General features: G+C 41.5%; 1 long non-coding RNA gene across 2 annotated transcripts; it reads left to right on the forward strand.

The window, feature by feature from the left end:
• The first annotated feature begins 385 nt into the window (after positions 1 to 385).
• On the forward strand, positions 386 to 3,403 carry LOC142656892 (uncharacterized). Of its 2 annotated transcripts, none has more exons than XR_012849772.1 (3): positions 386 to 510; positions 948 to 1,065; positions 3,238 to 3,403. It is a non-coding gene; the product is annotated as an uncharacterized LOC142656892 (long non-coding RNA). The 2 variants fall into 2 exon arrangements; XR_012849773.1 differs by lacking the exon at positions 3,238 to 3,403 and adding an exon at positions 1,552 to 2,130.
• Positions 3,404 to 18,967: the final 15,564 nt, after the last annotated feature.

Raw genomic sequence — 18,967 nt, forward strand, 5'->3', positions numbered from 1 at the left:
CCGATATTTTAGGTGGCTAAAAATTTTGCTTTCAATCTGGTTTTTATACCTCCCACGTGCCACAGATTGGAGCGGGTGCTGGAAAATGTGATCATATGCAGATCTTAGCGACACCGGACACTCGATTTGCAGAACATCGCGGCTTGTCCTTCTTGGTGTTGCATACAGTATATATATATATATATTAGAGTCCACGAAGCTAATATCCATCTACCCCACATCTATCTATATATTTTCTATTTTCTAGCCGCTGTACAGATATTTTCTTATTTCTTGGGTAACATATTACAGTATAAAGGTCAGGAATTGTGTGGTGGTTTTCTTTGTGTTGCCACCAGGACCCAACCGACATATTTACAGTTTAACTCTGCTGCGTCATGTTGTAGTGTGAGGTGAAGGGGATTCATATGGGCCCCAACACCTGCTGGGCCCTAAAGCGCCGCTGCCCTATACCCAAGCTTGATTTTTTTTTTAACATCGATCCTGTGTTTGCCATAAGCAGCACCTGAGGTATATATCAGCCGCCCGCAGCCCTTGCATGGAAATGATATGTTCGTAGGCATGTACATATGGGTGGTGATATAAATGGCACCTGGTGGTTGGTGGCTCTGGTCTCAATTTCACTTTAGGGTTCAGGGGGTCACATTTTTTTTTGTACTGAAGTGAAGGGACAATTTTCCTCCCATGAATAATTCAGACTTTTCAACAAAATATTAACTTCTATGGAAAAAAATAACACATCACAATGAAATATTGGCGCGGGAGGGTGGCTCTGGTACTTGAAGGTTGAGGTGACCAGGATGCGGTTCGCTCTTCAGATCCCTGTGACGTTCCTTCTCACCTCTCCTGGATATGATGTCCTATAAACACCATAACTCACTGCTTATCACAAGTGGCTTTACTTCACCCTGTATATATATTATCTGCTGCCAATCTTCCCCTCACAGATGAACGACTCCTGCAGGGAGGTTTCTGGCGCCAGGTGAAGCGGGATATTGGAATCGAGTGACTGAGCCACGGGGGATCTCTGAGACTCTGCCGCGTATAAAAGGACAAGAGGCATAGGTATGTAGGGTGCTAGGTGAACAAAAATAACACTTAGGCCTCAATCACACGGTGCAGTATCTATGCCGTTTTTGATTGCATTTCCCAGCTTTTATTTATTAAACTGCTCTGTAAAAAAAATCAAAACTGAAAATCAAGATGCTGATCAATGTCTGCAACATGCGGACATTGATGTGGCTGGTGATTTGGAGCAATGTTTCTACGACCAGGCCAAACCCAAAACAGGAAGTGTTGTCGTGGGGACACCTGATCTGAGGAGCTGTAACCGCTTCCAATAATAAAAGCCAGTAAGGATGTTTTCCATCTTAGATCTTTTTTTTTTTTTTTATGACTGGTCACATATTTTTTTATTAGATTTTATATTTAGTCTTTTTTGTTACTTTTTTATGATTTAATTATTTTCTCTCAACTGTGCACAAATTTTTTATTTGAATTTTTACTGGTTTGAGGTGACTGCAGCTTCTCTGTATCTTCTACCCATCACAGGACAGCTCAATTATGTGACGGTGATGTGTGCGGCGCCCGCCATGGTGATGTCATTTACTTTTACAAAAGTTATTACCAACTACTCATCCCCCGCTGTTCAGCCATCCTATGACGGGGCAGCGGTATTACCTAACTTTTTGTTCTTTGATGGGCAGTTTATTTTTCTTTTCTTAGAAGATTTAACTAATCCTTAAAGTGCTGATGTCCCCAAACACTTGATTTCTCCGGGATTACGCCTGGACTGTTACTGCTGTAAATCTGCGCTGTATTTATACATCTGGCGGATTATTTTTCCTGCTGCCCGTACAGTTTGTGACAGGGCGCAGCTCATAAATACAGCTCTCGTGCTGGGAGATAACGCGCTCCCGAGGTCTACGGCGTCATACAAAAACCCTGTAATTCTTTTTGACACCTAATATATCTTAACATTGCTCTCCTTTTTGGCATAAGTTTAACTCTTTCATCTCCCTTAATGCGCCAAAATGAAATCTGACCACCCTTTACATGACACTCGCGCCAAAACAGACACATTCGGTCCTCTTAATATCATCCATTAAAATCAATTCAAGCAAAGAAAAACTGGTTTTGGTTTTTCTCATTGGTGCTCAGAGATAAAGAGCGTTCTCTGTGAGAGCTACTGTAATGGTGGTGCCCATGACAATAGGGAATCCTGGTGATGTCATCAAGGGGTTTCCCTCTCTAAGGGGAGAGTAACTGAGTCTAGTAGGATATAGGGATCTTCCTGATTTGGCGCCCCTTATGGGTAGATATGCTCTTCCAATAGAATTTTTTGCTGCTGACATCTATACAAGGCTCTACGTACAGTATACAGAGGCAGCCCAAAAAGAGGAGGAGGCAACATGCATAGGGCCCTCCCTCTCCAAAGGTTACCCAAGATTAGCATGGGAGTAAGGAACCAAAACTTGGGAGTTACGTTCACCTCTCCTCAAAATAATTGGAAGGTAATGGGGCTAGAGAACAAGTGTCGGGCCTATCTGGACTCGAATCCCGGTTCATGTATATTCTATAGGATGATGAGGGTCGGGTGATCAGCGGAGCCCAAGGTGCCCCTTCTTTCCTATGCTGTCAGTAAAGCAGATAACAGTTTATTCCACAGATGCTCAATTAACTGAGCCTCACAGTGTTGTCACCAGGCCGGGCTCCATGATGGACCCACTCCTAGCCTGAAGTCCAATACACAGTAAAATAGATACCGCTAATGAGTAATATACAAAAAGCCAATGTTCAAATAGATGGTACAGATGTAGTCAAGTTTATCTGGAGTGTGATAACTTGCTGCAGCGTGATATTACACATCAAAAGCCATTGGAAAAAGTCATGTTAAAGTTTCTTGACTGTATTTAATACGTTAAACGTCCAGATAAAGATGGCTACATCGGTATACATTGTTTTTCCTAAATGTATTTTTCTACAGCACAGGGATTTCACAAATGAATCGTAGATGTGGCAGCAAAAGGGTTAAATTCTGTAGATATACCATAACCATTGGCCCTGGGTTATAAGTTGGTTTTTGCCGTGCAATAGAAATGGCACCAAGACTTGTCAAGCGACTCCTGCACAATTTACATCTTTTTTTAAATTTATTTTTTATTTCTTGTTTTGCTTTTTTATGTTGTTTTTTTATTCTACTGGGGGAAAAAATCACTTTCATTTTTTTTCCTAAAGTGATTCGATCACCGGATTGTTGGGTTTATTTGGAAACTGATGGAGAAAATGAGTGAGAGACCAGGCTCAAATAACTAGATTATAACCACAGGACGCAGGAGCTGCAGTACATCAGCCGGTGTTTAAAGGGAAAGACGCGCAGTAAAATAACAGGAGATTAATCATCTGTTGCGTTTTGGTGAATTTTTCTATATACTCCGACGCATTTCATGTTCCTTGTGTCAGCTTTATTGATGATATACTCAAGAACAAGCCTGAAATACATCAATAGAGAATTACGGAGAGTAGCTTGTCATATACATGTAGGGAGCGGTGGTGTACAGATGTAGCAGAGAGGAGGTAGTCATTTATCCCAACTCAGTATTAACATATAGGACCTCCGGTTATACCTACATTACTCAGAGTAGTATTAGTGTTATCATTTTATACAAAATAAGAAGTTTAAATAATAAAATCAAATCTACTACATCTGTATAGTAAAGGGGGCTCATATGAAGAAACTGAACTCCCCGGTCTTCCTGGGTTCCACTACCACATCGCATTCTCATCCTGGGTTCCAGGACTTGTCGTTCCTTGTAATAGAAGAAACCAGTGTGGCCCTTGGGCGTATTCCCTTCTCCCTTTTTTAATATTGTTGCAGCGCTATAGAGGGGGAGGAGCTCTACCCAGGGACCCGCCCACGCAGAACTGATGGGAGGTGCTAATCCCTCGGTCCCCAGAGCAGCCAGTTCTTGTCCAGTGTATGTCCTCGTGAAGGTTTATGGTTCACATTACAAAACATGTATCATAAAACAAAATTGTGTAAGTTTGGAAGGACTGAGGCAATAATCTGACGGCGCAGAGCTTCTTGGTGTGTCTGGTGGTGACTCTCATCATCTCGTCACATTCTCTTTATGAGGTCTCGATTTCCTTCATCCTGCCCAATAAAATTAAATCAAATTCATTGAAGACCAAAAAAAAAATCTGCTTTATAATTAACATCTGTTTGTTTTATTGTTTTTTGGTTGCTGTTTCTAATCATGTGTGATACCGTCTGCTGAGCCGTGTATCTAATCCTATCATGTGTGATACTGTCTGCTTATCCTGTGTATCTAATCCTATCATGTGTGATACTGTCTGCTGAGCTGTGTATCTAATCCTATCATGTGTGATACTGTCTGCTGAGCTGCTGTATCTAATCCTATCATGTGTGATACTGACTGCTGAGCTGTGTATCTAATCCTATCATGTGTGATACTGTCTGCTGAGCCACTGTATCTAATCCTATCATGTGTGATACTGTCTGCTGAGCCACTGTATCTAATCCTATCATGTGTGATACTGTCTGCTGAGCCACTGTATCTAATCCTATCATGTGTTATACTGTCTGCTGAGCCACTGTATCTAATCCTATCATGTGTGATACTGTCTGCTGAGCTGTGTATCTAATCCTATCATGTGTAATATTGTCTGCTGTGCTGCTGTATCTAATCCTATCATGTGTGATACTGTCTGCCGAGCTGCTGTATCTAATCTTATCATATATGATTTACTGTCTGTAGTACCTGTGTATCTAAGCATATTTTGTGTGAGATTGTCTTCAGAGCCAATGTATCTAAGCGATCATGTGTGATACTGTCTGCTGAGCTGTGTATCTAATCCTACCATATATGATACTGTCTGCAGTACCTGTGTATCCAAGCCTATTATGTGTGATGCTTGTTTGCTGAGCTGGTGTATCTAATCCTTTCATGTGTGATACTGTCTGTTGCACCGCGGTATCTAATCCTACCATATATGATACTGTCTGCAGTACCTGTGTATCCAAGCCTATTATGTGTGATGCTTGTTTGCTGAGCTGGTGTATCTAATCCTTTCATGTGTGATACTGTCTGTTGCACCGCGGTATCTAATCCTATCATGTGTGATACTGCACAATCCTTCTTGAGCTCTGGTGATATCTTTGTATTTCTGTGGTTTCGGGTTCATTGGTCTTCGCACAGGAGCGCCGTCTCGCACGTCCTGACTATTTAGGAAGTCACCAGACGCCGGGTGGAATATTGTCACATGACGCCCCCGTTTGTCTGGTAATGGCCTCCTGTCTCCTGTTATAACTGCAGGTAATTTCCGATATTAGAGGCTGCTGACGGCACGAGCGCACATTAATCTATAATCAATTATAAACCTTCCCGGCTGCTGCGCTCTCCACGCGGAGGACGATGTCCTGTCTTTTTCAGTATTATTTATAGTGGTCTCTCAGAGAATCAGAACTTAGCGAGACGTTTCCACCCTCCTGATCACTGGAGATAAATGGCGCGAGTGCAGTGGGAAATATGGAGTAAAAAGCAAAAGAAAATCTATTTACAGCCCTCAATGTGGAGTTTCGGGGCCGCGTGGACGTCTGGAACCATTTTACTTCGCTCCAATGCATCTAAAATAAAAAGTGAAGCAACTTTGCAGAAAGTCTTGATTAAACATCTACGTTTGGTGTCTACATTTCTGAGCGGTTTCCCGTGTGGGGACTAGAGGGACTCTGCCGGGGGACTACATTCAGGAGAGACGGCCCTGATGTCCTGCTGTCAAGTGTGAGGAGCGGAGGAAACCATGAAGCCTCCAGTAAATGAGGTTCTAATCCCCTCCGGACCACGCGCTCCCCACGCACCGCACCGGTCTGTGGACCGGGGATTAGCGCTCCACCCGCACACTGTTTACTTGGGTTCTTGACTGCCAAAATCCAGATAAATGGCCACTTACAGCTCCGGGATCCATCCATAATGCTGCTAAATGTCCCAATACTGGGCACCGGCATGCTACATGTCTATGACCAGGGGTTGCTGCACGGGGAAAAGGGATTTAGAGCCAACCAGTTCCAATTAAAAACTGACAGATTTGGATATGGAGCAGCACAGAGTATTTCTGGAGAGGAGCATTCTGATCTTGTGGGAAGTCTCAGACTGAGAGTTACACAGTAAAAGGAGCAAAGTCCGCAGCAGTGCAGAGTTTTTCAGGAGAGTGGGCTGATATTGTGGTAGGTCACAGACTGAGGCCCCATGCACACGTCGGTAGTTTTTATCCGTAATTGCGGATAAAATACTGGCACATTCATTTCTATCGGCCACCTTTCCGTATATTTACAGTCCGAGCCGTAGAAATGAGTCGCAAAATATAAGGCTTGTCCTATTTTTCGCATTTACGGACCGTGCTCCTATACTTATTACTACGCAAATGACACTCCGCGGCCCGTCCACACCGTATTTACTGACCGTATATACTGCACGGACATGTGCATGGGGCCTGAGAGTTACATAGTGGAAGGAGCATGGTCCACAGCAGCGCAGAGTTTTTCAGGAGAGGAGTGTGATGATGTATTTTACCAATATCAGAATCCGTATAGTTAAGACAATCAGTAACCATCATGTCCACGAATGTCGGAGCAGGAAGGATAATGTTGTTTCGGGGTGACTCTGGTCTCCGGGGGCCCCTTGTCTTTTATTAGATTTTGCAGACTTGTGTTTTGGAGTAAATCTTGGGCATTTCTTGCTCCTCCGGTGATTGTTTCCTTGCTGTGTCCTCAGCTGCTCCCGACTCTCATGGATTTACATACAAGTTATTTTTTTTCTTGTCCGTTCCGTGTTGCGCTGCCGCCAGCGCTGGAGCTCGTAGAGTTATCGCCAGTTTTATTTAAATTGATCTGTGAGATGGAAATGACATCGATTTGTTTCTGTTGTTTGTTAACAGCTGAAACCGGTTATTAAAATGTGAGAAAATGTACAAAGGTTTCGTGTCCGGCGCAGCGCAAGGTCTCTAGATGCCGATTCACTGACCGCGGTTTTCTTTCTAAACGAGACGCGAGTGGAATTTCTGTATTGTGCAAAGTCAATCAGTCCATTGTGTCATTTACTCCGGTCACATTTCAAGCTGCTCGATCCTCAGCACGGATGGACAATCACCGCAGACGTCCAGGGTCATTGCCGTCTGAGGAAAACAGAAAGACGAGACTCCAGTGGACAAGAGAGCGCAAATATTGTGTCACTGAGCAGTGGAAAAACAATCGCCTGGTCAGATGAATCCGGATTTCTGCGGCACCAGGTGATGGAAGGGTCAGAATTTGGCGCAGGCCGCATGAGATGATGAACCCGTCCAGTCAGGTGTGAACAGCTCCGGCTGGTGGAGGAGCAGTAATGATATGTCCGCAAGGCTGATATTCCAGCAGAACAATTTCTTTACCTAGTGGAAGCAATGGCATGAGGACGCGGCTAGATAGGGATTTCTAATAAAGTGGCTATTCAGGATAGATAGATAGATAGATAGATAGATAGATAGATAGATAGATAGATAGATAGATAGATAGATATGAGATAGATAGATAGATAGATAGATATGAGATAGATAGATAGATAGATATGAGATAGATAGATAGATAGATAGATAGATAGATAGATATGAGATAGATAGATAGATAGATAGATAGATAGATAGATATGAGATAGATAGATAGATAGATATGAGATAGATAGATAGATAGATAGATAGATAGATAGATATGAGATAGATAGATAGATATGAGATAGATAGATAGATAGATAGATAGATATGAGATAGATAGATAGATAGATATGAGATAGATAGATAGATAGATAGATAGATAGATAGATAGATAGATAGATAGATAGATAGATAGATAGATAGATAGATAGATATGAGATAGATAGATAGATATGAGATAGATAGATAGATAGATAGATAGATAGATAGATAGATAGATATGAGATAGATAGATAGATAGATAGATAGATAGATAGATATGAGATAGATAGATAGATAGATAGATAGATAGATATGAGATAGATAGATAGATATGAGATAGATAGATAGATAGATAGATAGATAGATAGATAGATAGATAGATAGATATGAGATAGATAGATAGATAGATAGATATGAGATAGATAGATAGCTAGATAGATAGATAGATAGATAGATAGATAGATATGAGATAGATAGATAGCTAGATAGATAGATATGAGATAGATAGATAGATAGATAGATAGATAGAGAGATAGAGAGATAGATAGATATGAGATAGAGAGATAGATAGATATGAGATAGATAGATAGATAGATATGAGATAGATAGATAGATAGATAGATATGAGATAGATAGATAGATAGATAGATAGATAGATAGATAGATAGATAGATAGATAGATAGATAGATATTAGATAGATAGATAGATAGATAGATATGAGATAGATGATAGATAGATAGATAGATAGATAGATAGATAGATAGACAGACTTTGCACATGCACTTGTCAGATCACAACCAATTTTAAATCCACAAACGAGCCAAATACACAAAATCCCCCAGCAGTCCGGCCTCTTCCATCTACCCCCATCTTTTAAATGGTCCAATGAAATATAAAGTGACAATCAACAGAACAGAAATTCAAGAGAAGCTTCTACAATGTTTATGAGATTAACCCCGAGCCGTGAAAGACATTTTATATCATGGCAGAAACTACAAGAAGCCAAAAGAAAAACATCCCAACCGTTGGTTGGTTTGACAGTGAGTGCAAAGCCGTACGGAAGACCCCAAGACCCAAACACCAGCCTGCGGGAAGACTACGACAACATACAAAGTAATACAAGACCATCCTCCGAAGGAAAGAACACAGTTATATCTCCACCAAACGTAACCACCTACAAGATGCCTCCAAGACAACTCATTGTGGAAATCAGGGAAACACATGGGCACAAAGTCAAGAAAAACAACCTCCACATCCAAAACGCCAACATCTGGCTCCAATATTTCAGGGACCTCTAGAACGATATCCCGAAGGAAGAACAAAAATAAATAATCATACGATTGAAGGCGATGGAGGAAACACTGAAAGATTTCTAAAAACCCCCTGGACACACCAATAACACCGCATCAAGTTACAGAGAGACCCTCAGACATGAGGTGTAAAAAATCAAGTGGCCTGGATGGAGTTTTGCCCGAAATTATGAAATACAAATAAAAAAGAATACAGGCTGCAACAGCAAAACGATATCAAATTTTAATCAATTTCTATTTTTTTTAATTTAATATGGTGCTGAGTGCCGGCTACTTCCCTCATATCTGGACCCAAGGCCTTATAACACCAATCCACAAGAGCGGGGACAGGTACGACCCGGCCAACAACCGAGGGATATGTGTCAGCAGCAACCTGAATAAGGGACCTCAGCTTCCTCACCCAGCACAATGTTCTCAACCAAAGCCAAGCTGAGTCCATGCCAAACCACCGCACCACTGACCGCATCTACACCCTGCGCAGTGTCACGTAGGGTTCATGGACCCACTGGGCCGTACCACCTTGGCGCAGGTCATAGTCTATAGTTCGTATAGTGTACCTGTGGCAGCTCGGACAGTAGCAAGACAGGCTCGCCTGGGACTAGGCAGCAGGCAGACGTCCGGCGTGGAATACAGCCCAGCACGACTACCGCTCAGCACGGCACTTGGCCAGGATAGCACGGGATACAGGATACATGAACTGGAAAACTCTAGGAGACCATTTGCTTAGACAAACTAGGATACGACAAACAACGTTCAGGTATAGAAGCAAGGGGCTGGGCCCTTCTTATAGTACAGGGCACTCATGGGTTGATTACACATAAAAGTCTGGTGCGCACACTGCCCCTTTAAGAGCGGGCACAAGCATGCCTACGGGACCAGGCCGAGGTGAGTGGAAGTGAACACTGGCGTCTCCTGAGGAGGAGACTGGGGCCAGCGCTCGCAGACCCATGGCTGCGGCCCTCAGGAGGACAGTGAATCTAATGGCCCGCAGGCACGGACATGATACGCCGCCTCATCAAGAGCGACGTCCACGGTACAAAGCACGGAAAGATTTATGCCTGTTATATGGAGTTTAAAAAGGCCTTCGACTCAGTGTGGCACCCGGGCCTATTCCTGAAACTGCTGGAGAGCGGAATAGGAGGGAAAACCTATGATGTCATCAGTATGATGTCATCTCCCACACAGAGAATAGATGCAGCGTGAAGGTGAACGGGAGAAGAACGGCTGATTTCCAGCAGAGACGAGGAGTAAAGGCCCTTTTACACCGGCCGACATTCAGCCGGTGCAGCGAGCGCCATCAACGAGACATCATTGATCGGCGCTCGTTTGCTCCTGTCACACGGAGCTATGGATGGAGATGAGCGGTCGTTACTCCGATCACTCGTCCCCATACATTATTATCATGTCGGCAGCGCCTCTCCTGGTTCACACACCAAGACGCGCTGCCGACATCCAGAATCTTTTACTTTTTTTAAAACGATACAACCGGCAGATGATCCAGCGTTTTCTCGTTCATCTGCTGATGGTTTCCCTGTTTATACTGGCCAATTATCGGCAACGAGCTTCCAACGCTCTTCAACATTTACATTGTTGATCTGTTGTTTGTAGATGACCTTCTGCTGCTATCACCACTCAAGAAATGCCTCCAAGACCACCGTGTGGGCGCTACCCATCAATCCACAGAAATCCAACATCATCCAGGATCACGTCCTGTCTGCTTAACCTCTTCAGGACTGAGCCATTTTTTGATTTATCATTTTCGTTTTTCAATCCCCACATTCCAAGAGCCATAACTTTTTTATTTTTTCATCGATTGAGCGGTGTCAGGGCTTTTTTTTTTCCGGGACGAGCTGTAGTTTTTATCGGTACCGTTTTTTGGTAAGTAAAAATTTTTGATCACTTTTTATTACATTTTGTTTTTTAAAATCTAAGTTGACCAAAAAACATTGATTTTGGCGGTTTACTTTTTTTTATTGCGTTCACCGTGCGCGTTAAATAACGCTATATTGTAATAGTTCAGACTTTTACGGACGCAGCGATACCAATTTTGTTCACTGTTTTTTATTTTTTTACATTCATTTAGGGGAAAATTGTAAAAGGGTTTTTTGTTTTTAACTTTTAATATTTTTTCACTAAAAACATTTTTTCACTTTTTCTCACACCGTTTATTAGCCCCCTAGGGGACTTAAACCAGCGATTATCAGATCGCTGGTACAATACACTGTAATACTTACATATTGCAGTATATCGTCATTTTCAATGGCTTCTGTTAAGGACTTAACAGAGGCAGAGGGAAGGCAATCCTGGGGGCCTTCATTAGGGCCCTGGGCTGCCATGACAACCGTAGTCACCCCCTGATCTCGTTGCGGGGGGGGGGCAATGAGCTGCCCCCCTCTTTTCAACACCTCAAATGCTGTGGTCACGATTGACCGCAGCATGTGAAGGGTTAAACAGCCAGGAACAGCATGATCGCTGATCCTAGCTTCTAGTCCAGGGTGTCAGCTGTAAAACTCAGCCGACACCCGCAGCAGCCGGCCCATAAGGCGTGCAAAACCTTCTATGCCATCATAAGAAAACTGTGTACCATCTCAAACCCCCTGTGAAGGTCTGAATCATCGCCTCAACTCTACTATGGCAGGAAATCGGGGGCCCGCACGCACATGCAGACTGGTCAAGGTGGGATTCCAGCCTTTAAATATCCTGGATTTCTGCAAACACTTTCTCCAAGTCCATCGGAAAACCTTAAGCAGCACCTGTATAGCTGAGCAGATTCCCACTACACCTTACCATCCAGAAGAGGGCGCTATCATTGTGGAACCTCTTACATAGTAGCAGTTCAAGTTGCTATCACTATAAAGCCTTGCTATACCGAGGGGTCCCGGGCAAACCAGGCACCCCGGAACAATTCACCCTAATTCAGCCTGACCAAAATATCAATCAGCACAGACTCTATCAGTGACTGGAGGAATGAACATGACGAAACTGACAATATACCGGAGTCTACAGCGAGAATATAAACTGGCGCCATATCTGGAGAAACTGCCAAACCCCAGAGACAGATCCTGAGCCGCTACAGACTGAGCGCCCACAACCTGCTCATCCAATCCGGGCGCCACAGACAGACCTACAAGCCCAGGGAGAGCCGACTGTGCCAACAGTGCGACCAGGAGGCCGTGGAGGATGAGGCAAACTTCCTGCTACACTGCTCCAAATACTCAGCAGTGAGGGACACTCACTTCAGGAGACTCTCCGATCTCTTTCCGGACTTCAGCTCCATGGAAGAGAAACTCTACATCCTGCTGGGTGAAGAGGAAACCACAGCGGGCACAGCGGCACAATATGTCACTGCATGCCATAGACTGAGAGAGACATGATATGCCATGGACTTGTATAACCCCGACCCTAGATGTATCCCTATCCCTCATTCCCTTATGCCCCATGCACACGACCATAAAAATTATCCATAATTGCGGTCCGCAATTATGGACCCATCCGCTTCTATTGGCCGTAGACACCTTTTTGTATCGCTACGTATAGGTGTCGTGCCATAGAAGTGTACTGCAAAGTCCTATGTCCTATCTTTTGCTTTTTACGGGCCGTGCTCCCATACTTTGTATAGGAGGACAGGCCGAGAATGCGCGCTGCGGCCGTCCGTGATTACGGGCACGGTTGTGTGCAATGTGGCCTTATTCTTACTTGCTCTGGCAATGCTAATGTGTATTTAGTCCTGCTAATATAGATACTTTGAGATAGATAGATAGATAGATAGATAGATAGATAGATAGATAGATAGATATGAGATGATAGATAGATAGATAGATAGATATGAGATAGATAGATAGATAGATATGCGATAGATAGATAGATCGATAGATAGATAGATAGATATGCGATAGATAGATAGATATGAGATAGATAGATAGATATGAGATTATAGATATGAGATGATAGATAGATAGATAGATAGATAGATAGATAGATAGATAGATAGATAGATATGAGATAGATATGATAGATAGATATGAGATAGATAGATATGAGATAGATAGATATGAGATAGATAGATAGATAGATATGAGATAGATAGATATGAGATAGATAGATATGAGATAGATAGATAGATATGAGATAGATAGATAGATAGATAGATAGATAGATAGATAGATAGATAGATAGATAGATAGATAGATAGATAGATATGAGATAGATAGATATGAGATAGATAGATATGAGATAGATAGATAGATAGATAGATATGAGATAGATAGATATGAGATAGATAGATATGAGATAGATAGATAGATATGAGATAGATAGATAGATAGATATGAGATAGATAGATATGAGATAGATAGATAGATAGATATGAGATAGATAGACAGACAGACAGATAGATAGATAGATATGAGATAGATAGATAGATAGATAGATAGATAGATAGATAGATAGATAGATAGATAGATAGATAGATAGATAGATAGATAGATAGATAGATATGAGATAGATTAGATTAGCAATTTCTTTATTTGTTTTTTCTCCATTAACTGCAAAACATAGTGAGGTTTTATTCATTTTTATTGACTGTATTTTACAAGTACAACGCAAATAAAAGGAAATGTTTGGCCAAACAAGGAAAGTAAAAAGTGTGAAAGTACGAACTGTTCATTTGGCCAAGTTTCCCCCAGTAATGATTCATTAGGACGTCCTCAGTATAACCCCCGATGTTCTGTTCCCCAGTTTCTGCCACCATGTGCCCTCCTGGGTTGATCGCTGCTGCAGGGGATTGAAAAAGGGGCGGTGTAACTGTATGGGATCAGACCAAGTATTTAAATTAAAATTATATTCAAGGTTACAGAGCAGAGATTAAAGGTGTGAATTATTTGCATACGAATACCAACCGGAATACAGCGCTGACATTCTGCAAGAAGTGTCCCTGAGCTTTCATGTGCTGCTATTTGTTGTGGATAAATGTCACAGAGGATACAGCTGCACCTCAATATATGAGAGGAGGAATGTAATAGTCCCATACAGGGGAGGAAAGTATATAATTTATGGGTTTATTCATACTGCGCCTATATACAGAAATATAACTACTATAATACTGCCCCTATATACAAGAATATAACTACTATAATACTGCTCCTATATACAAGAATATATCTACTATAATACTGCCCCTATATACAAGAATATAACTACTATAATACTGCCTCTATATACAAGAATATAACTACTATAATACTGCCTCCTATGTACAAGAATATAACTACTATAATACTGCCCCTATATACAAGAATATAACTACTATAATACTACCCCTATATACAAGAATATAACTACTATAATACTGCTCCCTATATACAAGAATATAACTACTATAATACTGCCTCCTATGTACAAGAATATAACTACTATAATACTGCCCCTATATACAAGAATATAACTACTATAATACTGCTCCTATATACAAGAATATAACTACTATAATACTGCCCGTATATACAGGAATATAACTACTATAATACTGCCCCCTATATACAAGAATATAACTACTATAATACTGCCCCTATATACAAGAATATAACTACTATAATACTGCCCCCTATATACAAGAATATAACTACTATAATACTGCTCCTATGTACAAGAATATAACTACTATAATACTGCCCCTATATACAAGAATATAACTACTATAATACTGCCCCTATATACAAGAATATAACTACTATAATACTGCTCCTATATACAAGAATATATCTACTATAATACTGCCCCGATATACAAGAATATAACTACTATAATACTGCCCCTATATACAAGAATATAACTACTATAATACTGCCTCTATATACAAGAATATAACTACTATAATACTGCCTCCTATGTACAAGAATATAACTACTATAATACTGCCCCTATATACAAGAATATAACTACTATAATACTGCCCCTATATACAAGAATATAACTACTATAATACTGCCCCTATATACAAGAATATAACTACTATAATACTGCTCCTATATACAAGAATATATCTACTATAATACTGCTCCCTATATACAAGAATATAACTACTATAATACTGCTCCCTATATACAAGAATATAACTACTATAATACTGCTCCTATATACAAGAATATAACTACTATAATACTGCTCCTATATACAAGAATATAACTACTATAAGGGCGGGTTCACACATAGCGGAATTTCACTTAAATTCCGCTGCGGACACTCCGCAGCGTTAATCCGCAGCGGAGCCGTTTCTCCATTGACTTTCACTTTAATTTAGCAGTGTTCGTTTACACGATGCGTACAATTCCGCTGCGGAGCATAGGCTGCGGAGCGGAATTTGGTGTCCGCAGCATGCTCTGTCTGTTGCGGAGCAGTGGCGGACTGGTTGCGGACTCATGGCGGAATTTCTCCATTGACTTCAATGGAGAGTCAAAATTCCGCAATGAAGTCCGCAGATCTTATGTGTGCTGCGGAGCGTATTGTTTTTACTACCATGACATTTCTTCATTCTGGCTGGACCTATGTATTTCTAGGTCTACAGCCAGACTGAGGAAGTCAATGGGGCTCCCGTAATGACGGGAGCGTTGCTAGGAGACGTCTGTAAATAGTCACTGTCCAGGGTGCTGAAAGAGTTAAGCGATCGGCAGTAACTGTTTCTGCACCCGGGACAGTGACTACCGATCTCAATATACATGTATCTGTAAAAAAAAATATAAGTTCATACTTACCGAGAACTCCCTGCGTCTGTCTACAGTCCGGCCTCCCAGGATGACGTTTCAGTGTAAGTGACGGCTGCAGCCAATCACAGGCCAAGCACAGGCTGCAGCGGTCACATGGACTGGAGCGTCATCCAGGGAGGTCGGGCCGGATGCCGAAAGAGGGACGCGTCACCAAGACAACGGCCGGTAAGTATGAAAATCGTTTACTTTCACTAGGGAAAGTGCTGTCCCTTCTCTCTATCCTGCACTGATAGGGAGAAGGGAAGCACTTTTCCTGCAGTCCGCAGCGGCCAGTCCGCATCAATTTTCTGCACATTTTGTGCAGATCCGCTGCAGAATCTGCAACGCAGATTCTGTGCGGCATTGATGCGGACAGTTGCGGAGGAATTCCGCCATGTGTGGTCATGCCCTAATACTGCCCTCTATGTACAAGAATATAACTACTATAATACTGCTCCTATATACAAGAATATAACTACTATAATACTGCTCCTATATACAAGAATATAACTACTATAATACTGCCTCCTATATACAAGATTATAACTACTATAATACTGCTCCTATATACAAGAATATAACTACTATAATACTTCCCCTATATACAAGAATATAACTACAATAATACTGCCCCTATATACAAGAATATATCTACTATAATACTGCTCCTATATACAAGAATATAATTACTATAATACTGCTCCCTATATACAAGAATATAACTACAATAATACTGCTCCTATATACAAGAATATAACTACTATAATACTGCCCCTATATACAAGAATATAACTACTATAATACTGCCTCCTATATACAAGAATATAACTACTATAATACTGCTCCTATATACAAGAATATAACTACTATAATACTGCCCCTATATACAAGAATATAACTACTATAATACTGCTCCTATATACAAGAATATAACTACTATAATACTGCTCCCTATATACAAGAATATAACTACTATAATACTGCTCCCTATATACAAGAATATAACTACTATAATACTGCTCCTATATACAAGAATATAACTACTATACTACTGCCTCCTATATACAAGAATATAACTACTATAATACTGCTCCTATATACAAGAATATAACTACTATAAGGGCGGGTTCACACATAGCGGAATTTCACTTAAATTCCGCTGCGGACACTCCGCAGCGTTAATCCGCAGCGGAGCCGTTTCTCCATTGACTTTCACTTTAATTTAGCAGTGTTCGTTTACACGATGCGTACAATTCCGCTGCGGAGCATAGGCTGCGGAGCGGAATTTGGTGTCCGCAGCATGCTCTGTCTGTTGCGGAGCAGTGGCGGACTGGTTGCGGACTCATGGCGGAATTTCTCCATTGACTTCAATGGAGAGTCAAAATTCCGCAATGAAGTCCGCAGATCTTATGTGTGCTGCGGAGCGTATTGTTTTTACTACCATGACATTTCTTCATTCTGGCTGGACCTATGTATTTCTAGGTCTACAGCCAGACTGAGGAAGTCAATGGGGCTCCCGTAATGACGGGAGCGTTGCTAGGAGACGTCTGTAAATAGTCACTGTCCAGGGTGCTGAAAGAGTTAAGCGATCGGCAGTAACTGTTTCTGCACCCGGGACAGTGACTACCGATCTCAATATACATGTATCTGTAAAAAAAAATATAAGTTCATACTTACCGAGAACTCCCTGCGTCTGTCTACAGTCCGGCCTCCCAGGATGACGTTTCAGTGTAAGTGACGGCTGCAGCCAATCACAGGCCAAGCACAGGCTGCAGCGGTCACATGGACTGGAGCGTCATCCAGGGAGGTCGGGCCGGATGCCGAAAGAGGGACGCGTCACCAAGACAACGGGCGGTAAGTATGAATTTCTTTGACTTTCACTAGGGAAAGTGCTGTCCCTTCTCTCTATCCTGCACTGAATAGGGAGAAGAGAAGCACTTTTCCTGCAGTCCGCAGCGGCTAGTCCGCATCAATTTTCTGCACATTTTGTGCAGATCCGCTGCAGAATCTGCAACGCAGATTCTGTGCGGCATTGATGCGGACAGTTGCGGAGGAATTCCGCCATGTGTGGTCATGCCCTAATACTGCCCTCTATGTACAAGAATATAACTACTATAATACTGCTCCTATATACAAGAATATAACTACTATAATACTGCTCCTATATACAAGAATATAACTACTATAATACTGCCTCCTATATACAAGATTATAACTACTATAATACTGCTCCTATATACAAGAATATAACTACTATAATACTTCCCCTATATACAAGAATATAACTACAATAATACTGCCCCTATATACAAGAATATATCTACTATAATACTGCTCCTATATACAAGAATATAATTACTATAATACTGCTCCCTATATACAAGAATATAACTACAATAATACTGCTCCTATATACAAGAATATAACTACTATAATACTGCCCCTATATACAAGAATATAACTACTATAATACTGCCTCCTATATACAAGAATATAACTACTATAATACTGCTCCTATATACAAGAATATAACTACTATAATACTGCCCCTATATACAAGAATATAACTACTATAATACTGCTCCTATATACAAGAATATAACTACTATAATACTGCTCCCTATATACAAGAATATAACTACTATAATACTGCTCCCTATATACAAGAATATAACTACTATAATACTGTCCCTATATACAAGAATATAACTATTATAACACTGCTCCTATATACAAGAATATGGGCATGACCACACGTGGCGGATTTCCTCCGCAACTGTCCGCATCAATGCCGCACAGAATCTGCGTTGCAGATTCTGCTGCGGATCTGCACAAAATGTGCAGTAAATTGATGCGGACTAGCTGCTGCGGACTGCGGTAAAAGTACTTCCCTTCTCCCTATCAGTGCAGGATAGAGAGAAGGGACAGCACTTTCCCTTGTGAAAGTCAAAGAAATTCATACTTACCAGCCGTTGTCTTGGTGACGCGTCCCTCCTTCGGCATCCAGCCCGACCTCCCTGGATAACGCGGCAGTCCATGTGACCGCTGCAGCCTGTTATTGGCCTGTGATTGGCTGCAGCCGTCACTTAGACTGAAACGTCATCCTGGGAGGCCGGACTGGAGACAGAAGCAGGGAGTTCTCGGTAAGTATGAACTTCTATTTTTTTACAGGT

This window comes from Rhinoderma darwinii, chromosome 7 (assembly GCF_050947455.1).
Source record: "Rhinoderma darwinii isolate aRhiDar2 chromosome 7, aRhiDar2.hap1, whole genome shotgun sequence".
Lineage (NCBI taxonomy): Eukaryota > Metazoa > Chordata > Amphibia > Anura > Rhinodermatidae > Rhinoderma > Rhinoderma darwinii.